At 36.2% G+C, this 8,052-nt stretch overlaps 1 non-coding gene across 1 annotated transcript; it reads right to left on the bottom strand.

Annotated features, from left to right (window-relative positions):
• Positions 1-7,467: 7,467 nt before the first annotated feature.
• Positions 7,468-7,574, bottom strand: LOC122674922. The gene has a single exon (XR_006335086.1). It is a non-coding gene; the product is annotated as a U6 spliceosomal RNA (small nuclear RNA).
• Positions 7,575-8,052: the final 478 nt, after the last annotated feature.

Here is an 8,052-nt window from a genome sequence, read left to right as displayed (position 1 = left end):
CCATGTGCATGCATGCTCAGTTGTGCCCGACTCTTTGCAACCCCATGGCCTGTGGCCCCCCAGGCTCCTCTGTCCATGGGATTCTCCAGACAAGAATACTGGAGTGAGTTGCCATTTCCTTCTCCAGGGGATTTTCCCCACCCAGGGGTCAAACCCCTCTCTCCTGCAACTCCAGCATTGGCAGGTGGATTCTTTAGCACTGAGCCACCTGGGAAGTTCCATTATAATCATGTAAAAACTCCAAATAGAAAATTAGATACAATTTTTTTTAAATGATCTAATTCTAGGAAAACATTCTGTCAAACGCTTCTCTCTTTTCTAAAACCACGCGAGATCTTGAAATTCAGAAATTTGGAAATGGTTCTGCTGACTGATACTGATGTGGGCTGTGGTTTCAATCAGATAGTAACGGAAATTACAACAGGCGGGGCCCAGCCATACATCCATGTATCTTTATAAAGTCTTAAGAATTTCTCCACACTGTCTCTGCATATAGGCTAGTTTGGACCTCCTCACAGCATGGCAGCCTCTGGGTAATGGAGATGCTTACACAGTAGCTAAGGGTTTCATTGCAAGGGTTTGAGGCTACACCTTTCAGGACTAGCCTCAGAAGTCACAGAGTGTTGCTTCAGTATAATCACAAGTCTAAGTAGGTTCAATATGAAACGACACAGACACACTTCTCAAAATCACAATGTAAAGCTAAAATATTGAATGGGAGCTGTTGTGGCCATCTTTGGAAAATATGCTCTGCCACATGTGTTTAATTATTTACCTTATATTTTTACCCCATTTTTCTAGCATATAACATCAGAAAGTAATATATATAAATTCATTAATTTCACATTTTATTACTATTATTAATACAGTTCTTTAGTCACTAATGGAAATGTATAAAGATCCATAACCAAACAGAAATCTGTGTGTTCTACAAAATTAATAGCATCATTAACATGTCTACCAGATAAGATTCATACAGTTGCTAGAGCTTTAGACATGTCAATGCCACTGAAGGTATAGAATCTAGAAGTGGATTTACTGGAAAATACTGAACTGAGTTGCATTGTGAGCACTATGTCCTGACAGACATTTAAACCTTCTGGGTCTTTTGGTTTGATCATCTATAAAATGTCTTTTTAAAATCTTACAAGGTTATAATGTTTTATTTTTCCTTGACTGCATGGTAGGTAACATTCTCTTTTATGCATGAGTCAATAAAAATCAAGGAGATAAAGTATACATCCAAAGTCTAAAATCAGTGTCAAAGTTAAGATCAAACCTCAGCTCCAAGTTCACTATTCTCAACCACATAAACTACTTTATCAATACAACAAAATACCAATAGGTGAATGTAATATTTTATCTAGAATACAATTAGAGTGGCTACAAAACTGAATGCAAATTTCTGTCTGTTTTATTAATAAAGTCACTGATTATTGCATTTCAACCATACAGAAGATACTATGAATCCAAGGCCTATCTTCCTCACCTGAGTTCACCAAGATTCCTATCTGAACACTGTAGGGCTCCTCTAGAAAGTTACATATGTCTCTGGTTTACACAGGATATGCCAAGCTAGACTGCACAGTTCCCACTACTGTAATTTTGGTGCACTCCTGTAGGACTTCTCCTTGCAGATTTACTCTGTTCCCATTACCCTGAAAATAAATGCACATATGGTTACAGTCTATTAACTGCACAGATATTATGTTAATATATTTGGATGATAATATGCTAACAGGGACCTGCTTAAATTGTTACTGGCATTGCTGAATTTTAAATTATTTATTTTAATTGGAGACTAGTTACTTTACAATATTTTGGTGGGTTTTGCCATACATCATCATGAATCAGCCATGTGTGCACATGTGTCCCTCCATCTTGAACCCTCCTCCCACCTCCCTTCCCACCCATTCCCTCTGGGTTATCCCAGGGCATCAGCTTTTGAGTTCCCTGCTTCATGCATCAAACTTGCACTGGTTATCTATTTTACGTATGGTAACATACATGTTTCAATGCTATTCTCTCAAATCATTCCACCCTCACCTGCTCCCACATAGTCCAAAAGTCTGTTCTTTACATGTGTGTCTCTTTTGCTGCCTTGCATATAGGATTGTCATTACTGTCTTTCTAAATTATACATATAAGCATTATATATTGTATTGGTGTTTCTCTTTCTGATGAACCTCACTCTGTATCGGTTTGGTTCAGTCACTCAGTCATGTCCAACTCTTTGTAACCCCATGGACTGTAGCACGCCAGGCTTCTCTGTCTGTCACCACCTCCCAGAGCTTGCTCAAACTCATGTCCATCAAGTCAGTGATGCCATCCAACCATCTCATCCTCTGATGTCCCCTTCTCCTCCTGCTTTCAATCTTTCCCAGCATCAGGGTCTTTTTCAATGAGTCAGTTCTTCACATCATGTAGCCAAAGTATTGGAGCTTTGTATAATAGGTTCCAAATTCATCCACCTCATTAGAACTGACTCAAATGCATTCTTTTTTTATAGCTGAGTAATATTCCATTGGGTATATGTACCACAACTTCCTTATCCATTTATCTACATGTCCTAGCTATTGTAAACTGTGCTTCATTGAACATTGGGGTACATATGTCTCTTTCAATTCTGGTTTCCTTGGTGTGCATGCCCTGCAGTGGGATTGCTGGGTCATACGGCAGTTCTATTTCCAGTTTTTTAAGGAATCTCCACACTGTTCTCCATAGTGGCTGTACTAGTTTGCATTCCCACAAACAGTGTAAGAGGGTTCCCTTTTCTCCACACCCTCTCCAGCACTTATTGTTTGTAGACTTTTCAATGATGGCCATTCTACCAGCATGATACCTCATTGTGGTTTTGATTTGCATTTCTCTAATAATGAGTGACATTGCACATATTTTCATATGTTCATTAGCCATGTCTTCTTTGGAGAAATGTCTGCTTAATTCTTTGGCCCACTTTTTGATTTGGCTGTTCATTTTTCTCATATTAAGCTGCATGAGCTGCTTGTATATTTTGGCCATTAATTCTTTGTCAGTTGTTTTGTTTGCTATTATTTTCTCCCATTCTGAAGGCTGCCTTGATCATCTACATATAAAACCCTAAAGATACCACCAGAAAATTACTAGAGCTAATCAATGAACATAGTAAATTTGCAGGATGTAAAATTAACACACAGAAATTCCTTGCATTCCTATACACTAACAATGAAAAAATAGAAAGAGAAATTAAAGAAACAATCCTATTCACAATTGCAATGAAAAATATAAAATACTTAGGAATAAATTTAACCTAAAGAAACAAAAGACCTATTTTTGAAAACTATAAAACACTGATGAAAGAAAAATCAAAGAGGACACAAATAGATGGAGAAATATAACATGTTCATGGATTAGAAGAATCAACATAGTGAAAATGAGTATACTACCAAAATAATCTATAGGATTCAACACAATCCCTATCAAGCTACCAACGGTATTTTTCACAGAACTAGAATAAATAATTTCACAATATGTACGGAAACACAAAAACCTTGACTAGCCAAGGCAATATGGAGAAAGAAGAATGGAACAGGAGGAATCAACCTGCCTGACTTCAGACTATACTACAAAGCTACAGTCTTCAAAACAGTATGATACTGGCAAAAAGACAGAAATATAGATCAGTGGAACAAAATAGAAAGCCCGGAGATGAATCCACACACCTATGGACACCTTATCTTTTAACAAAGGAGGCAAAAATATAAAATGGAGAAAAGATAATCTCTTTAACAAGTGGTGCTGGGAAACTGGTCAACCATGTGTAAAAGAATGAAACTATAACACTTTCGAACACCATACACAAAAATAAACTCGAAATGGATTAAAGATCTAAATATAAGACCAGGAACTATAAAACGCTTAGAAGAAAACATAGGCAGAACACTCTCTGACATAAATCACAGCAGGATCCTCTATGACCCACCTCCTACAGTAATGGAAATAAAAACAAAAATAAACAAATGGGACCTAATTAAACTCATAAAAGCTTTTGCACAAGGAAGGAAACTATAAGCAATGTTGATTCTTTAAAAAATTCAAGTTGCAATATCTTGTATTGTAAAATTGTGCTCAAATGCCCAAAAGGCAACAAAGTTTGCACACAGTTAGTAATGTTTGCATATGTTAGCCTTTCTGAATAAGAATAAAGAGGGAAATCCTTTGGCAAGTGATTTAACAACCGAATACTACTTTGTTTCCTCTCTTCTAAAGAGACCCTCGGAGATTCTATAGGTGACATAGATCTGTCACCTATACACTTCACTCTAAGGGAAGAACTATCTGTAATATCATGGCTTCTTCTTGTAACAAAAATTCTGAAGGACTATTTGATGTAATCACAAAATTCTCAATTGTATAGAGAATTTTCTAGGAGAAAAAACATCCACCACTCCCAAAAGCATCAAGAAACTTGAACAGGCCATTAACCATGAGGTAGGTTACAAAAAGAATTAATTAATTATTTTTGCAAAATCTCCAAAGACAGAAAGTTTTACTAGGAACTACTTTACAACAGCAAAATAAAAGAAAGAAAGAAAATTTATTTTGCTATAAAACTCTTGAGTTTCTCAGTATATAACCACATGTTCAAATAATAAATTGGAAATAATCATTACAAAAATGGTTACTGAGGTCTGACTGACCTGTTTTTGCATGCTAGTTCCACCATTCATGAGATGTGTGACGTTGGTCAAGTAATCTCATCTCTCTAAGCTGCAGTTCTTCTACATCAACATTAGAACAATAATAATAGGGGATTAAGTAAGATAATTCACACAAATCTCTAATAGCACCCAACACATGGTGTCAGTTGAGATCAGTTTTTATTCTTGCTCATAAGCACAGCCATTAACATAATCACTGCTTTATTGGACCTTCTAACCAATTCTATAAGACATAGAGTGAAAATAAAGGGTATAACTGGAAGGAAAAATATTAAATGACTATTATTATTGACAAGTTTATAATTTATGTAACTCAAATTCTAAAAGAACTTCAAATTTCTTTAAATTACCATAGATTAGAAAAGTGGCAAGGTATAAGATAAAAGAACAAAAATAGTAGCTTTCTTTAAGAATGTAGAATAGTTATCATAAAACAATTTCATTCCCATGTGAAACAAAATTTTCCTGGAAAAATAAATGGAAGAATGCATGTATAACAAATTTGAAAAGAAGAGGAAATGAAAATTAATCCCTTAAGAATCTTATAAGAAACAAAAATGGTCTTAAGAACGGACAGAGAAATCAATATATCAGAAAATCTTAGTCCAGAAACACACATTGCATATGTATCAGCTTAATGTATGACAAAGCAAACATTATAGATCAATAATGAAGGCACAGAGCATCAATATTTATTATGAGAAAAGCTATTTGGGAAACAATCAAGTTAGGTCCTATCTCTATAATGACCACTTGCCTACTGTTTGTCTCTGCAGCTCAAAATATTTCCCCTTTATAATTATCCTTCCTCCAATTCTTTGAGATGGAATCTGATCCACAGATTCTCTGAGATGGGCTCCTAGAAGCCAGAATTCATTCAGTGTGACCTTGTTTCACGGCAACACGAAGCATCATACCCAAATGAGAAAAACAGGGTCACTTTCCTGGGAACTGGGTTGAGAGTGAAAGCCAGATTTAGCCTTTTTTCTGGATGGTCGGATGGTTCCCACTGGGACAAAGAAGAAGGGAAAACAAATGAGATGGATGAGGAAATGAACTGAGAGCAAAGGCAAGAGAAGAAAAACAGAGACACAGAATCTCAGTGGCATGCCCACCCTGGTTCTCTGTCTCTCCTTGAAAAGTGGTGGCGCCCTGAGCATAGGAAAGAAACAGCCTACATTTTAAGAGCTCCAGAATTCTGTGACTAGCATTCAGAAGATTCCTAAATAAAATTACTTTATCTACCAAAATAAATTCCCAAAAAGTACACACTAAATTTTAAAATGAGATAAAATGCAACCATTAAAATATTCTTCTTGAGAAGGTAAAGAACATCCTAAAAGTAAAAACTCTATGACAGAAAAAAAAAACCTACATACTTAGCAACCCTCATATGCAGGGTTGGTACAATTCATACAAAAATAACAAACAGGGAAAACATCCACACAAACATACAAAAGATTTATTTGTATTTTTAATGCCAAAGGAAAAAAAAAGCTCTAAAAACAGAGAAGTCTGTTAACATCCCAAAATATGATAAAAGCAGGCAAATCACAGAACAGACAAATCTGAGAAGAAACACAAAAGGCCATTAAACACATAAAAAGCAGTGTAAAAATGTAAATAAATGTTTTCAAATTTAAAATACACAGTTCTTGTGCCAATATTGCTACCCAGAAATAAGTACTAAATGGCTGGTAGTACTGTCAGAAATCAATTTTGCAACACATACAAAGACCTTCATCTGTGGTCATACCTTTTAGAGCTTGTGTACTAAATCAGAACTTCTGCTTACAAGTGCAGAAACCCAACTCAGAATGTTGTAATGAGAAAAGGAATGCATTGGCTCACAGAGACAAAAATTCCAGCAGTGTGCATGTTGGATCCCAGTACTCTAATCCTAACAAGAAAGAAATTCAGGTGCTATTTCCAGGAGAAGGGATGTTGTACACATTAAGATAACAGTTGTACATCACACCACTAGACCCAGTCATTTAACTTCTAGGAATCTGGTCTAAAAAAAAAATGCAATTAGAAGGAAAGAAATGATTATGATAGACTTTTAAAATTGTATTTCTTATAGCACAGAAATGAAAACAGTAGTAGGAAAATGACTAAATATAGTGTAAATTTATTAATAAAACTAAATACTGTCACATATATATATATGAATAAAATATGACTCTGGGAGGAAACACAAACAGTATGTGAAAAAATAGTATAAATTATACATATATATATGTATATATATATATAAAGTATAACCCAGTTTTGTACATATTTTTGCCTGGAAAAACAATAGACCACAAAGATCACCTAATGTGGTGAATTTGGGGGAATTTTCTGTGGGCATATATATTAGTTTTTTTTTTTTTCATTTATTTTTATTAGTTGGAGGCTAATTACTTTACAATATTGTAGTGGGTTTTGTCATACATTGACATGAATCAGCCATGGATTTACATGTATTCCCCATCCCGATCCCCCCCTCCCACCTCCCTCTCCACCCGATCCCTCTGGGTCTTCCCAGTGCACCAGGCCCGAGCACTTGTCTCATGCATCCAACCTGGGCTGGTGATCTATTTCACCATAGATAATATACATGTTTCGATGCTGTTCTCAAGAAACATCCCACCCTCGCCTTCTCCCACAGAGTCCAAAAAGTCTGTTCTGTACATCTGTGTCTCTTTTTCTGTTTTGCATATAGGGTTATCATTACCATCTTTCTTTTTTTTTTTTTTTTAAGGTTTATTCTTTTATTTCAGGAAAAAACATGGAACGCTTCACGAATTTGCATGTCATCCTTGCGCAGGGGCCATGCTAATCTTCTCTGTATCGTTCCAATTTTAGTATATGTGCTGCCGAAGTGAGCACATCTTTCTAAATTCCATATATACGTGTTAGTATGCTGTAATGTTCTTTATCTTTCTGGCTTACTTCCCTCTGTATAGTGGGCTCCAGTTTCATCCATCTCATTAGAACTGATTCAAATGAATTCTTTTTAATGGCTGAGTAATATTCCATGGTGTATATGTACCACAGCTTTCTTATCCATTCGTCTGCTGATGGGCATCTAGGTTGCTTCCATGTCCTGGCTATTATAAACAGTGCTGTGATGAACACTGGGGTGCACGTGTCTCTTTCAGATCTGGTTTCCTCGGTGTGTATGCCCAGAAGTGGGATTGCTGGGTCATATGGCAGTTCGATATCCAGTTTTTTAAGAAATCTCCATACTGTGCTCCCTAGCGGCTGTACTAGTTTGCATTCCCACCAACAGTGTAAGAGGGTTCCCTTTTCTCCACACCTTCTCCAGCATTTATTGCTTGTAGACTTTTGGACAGCAGCCATCCTG

Source organism: Cervus elaphus, chromosome 18 (genome assembly GCF_910594005.1).
Source record: "Cervus elaphus chromosome 18, mCerEla1.1, whole genome shotgun sequence".
In the NCBI taxonomy this organism is placed as follows: Eukaryota; Metazoa; Chordata; class Mammalia; order Artiodactyla; family Cervidae; genus Cervus; species Cervus elaphus.
Note: the sequence above shows the minus strand (reverse complement) of the source record. Positions and strands in the feature narration are given on the sequence as shown.